Genomic DNA, 1885 nt, shown 5'->3' on the forward strand with positions numbered 1-1885 from the left:
TTTGTGGGGAGGCTGGCTCCATAAGGGAGCACGAGGATTCAAGAGCTCTCTTTAAATTTTCTTTTCTTTGTTTATGAGTCTTGGGTGGAGAATTGAAGGTGTTCTGTTTCATTCTCCCTCTGAGATTTCTCGCTGCTTTTTTTACTGCTTAATTGAATCGAAATTTTCTGTTAATTGCTCTTCATCTACTTTCTCTGCAATTTACATTTCCTTTGCAATTGTTCTTGTTGGATCTAAGAAGGCATTGAGATCTAGACTTGGTTATCTAGTCTCTTGGGTTCTGAGATCTTAATTCCAATTTTACATTCTCTGTTTATTGCTTTTCATGTTTATTTACATTTCTGTTTTGGTTCCGAATCAATCAAATCCATCTTTTACTTCTCTGCTTGTTGCAATTTAACTTTTCCTTGTTGAATTTCCGCAAATCCAATTCCCAATTCCCTTTACATTTAATGCAATTTATATTTCTTGTCATTTAAGATTCTTGCAATTTTAATTTCTTGCTCTTTAAGTTACTTGCCAATTTACATTCTGCAACTTTAAATTCATTGTCATTTACTTTCTGTTGGCTACAATTTCACACAATTCACTAAATGTCAGCTTGACTAAACTAATCACCCACTAAAATTGCTTGATCCATCAATCCCTGTGGGATCGACCTCACTCCCGTGAGTTATTATTACTTGATGCGACCCGGTGCACTTGCCGGTTAGATTTGTGTGTTTTGGGAGAAATTTATTTTTCACCAAAATACTCATCAAATGGCTAGGGACTAAGATGGATCATGAATGTCTTACACAATGAAAAGTTAGTAGTACATGTATTCTAAGCAAGCAAAATTAAAGATAATAATCAAGGCACAAGAGACAGAGACATTGTGATTGCAAACTTAAGAAGGTGAGCATAATACTTTGCATAAAGAATAAGTGGCACACCAAACTTAGTGTGACACTTTCACTTGGAATTGATGCAAGTATCTTGTAAGGATTGGAAGCAAATTTTGTTGCATAGCAACACCAAACTTAGAATGCAATCCTATGTCAATTTATTTGAATTAATACTAAATGAAAAAAAAAAAGAAAGACTGTTATATGTTAAATACAATCACCAAGTGAAGAATCTGTCATGAATAAGGATGTCTTGGTGAAGTATTAACAAGAATAGTTAAACAGCAAATTAAATGACAGTAAGTAAAGATAGAAAAATGACTAAAGCAAGTAGAATGAAAAAGTGTGAAGTCAAAAGAGAAAATAAAACTGCAGAGGCATTATGATTATGCAGACAAGTAGTGTTGCTTGAATAAATTGCATAGGAAAATAAGTGGCACACTAAACTTAAAATCTTGGTGTGTCACTTTCATTTTTGATTTGATGCAATCATCCAAAAAGATTGAAAACAATTTGTTGCTAGGCAACACCAAACTTAGAATGTAACCATATGCCAATTTATTGAATTTAAACAAAACAAAGAACGAAAACAAAGCAGATAAGAAATGTTACCTACGGTTGGGTTACCTCCCAACAAGTGCTCTTTTAGTGTCATTAGCTTGACATGTTGTTCTTCACTTTCTTCCTCTTCTTCCAGTTTGTTAAGAGGAATGACCTCAAAGGAGGGAAGGATTCAGCTAGTGTCCCTTGTCTTGGCCTTTCCTCAGCAAGCTTCCTTTTGCAAATGGCTTGATTGATCTTTGATGACAAGTCATCCTAGCCCATTTTAGCTAGTCTTTTTCTTTTGTTTTCATTAGAATTATGCACTTTCTTGAGCTACAAGCAAGCTAATTGAGTAGATTTTCATGTTTCCCTTGATTGAACCAACCATATATGAATTCATGCCATTTCATGAGGTTTTGTGCTATATTTGTTGCATATTGTGAAAGATTGAATAT

The sequence above is a fragment of the Arachis ipaensis genome, chromosome B9 (genome assembly GCF_059453495.1).
Source record: "Arachis ipaensis isolate K30076 ecotype BB chromosome B9, ASM5945349v1, whole genome shotgun sequence".
Classification (NCBI taxonomy): Eukaryota; Viridiplantae; Streptophyta; class Magnoliopsida; order Fabales; family Fabaceae; genus Arachis; species Arachis ipaensis.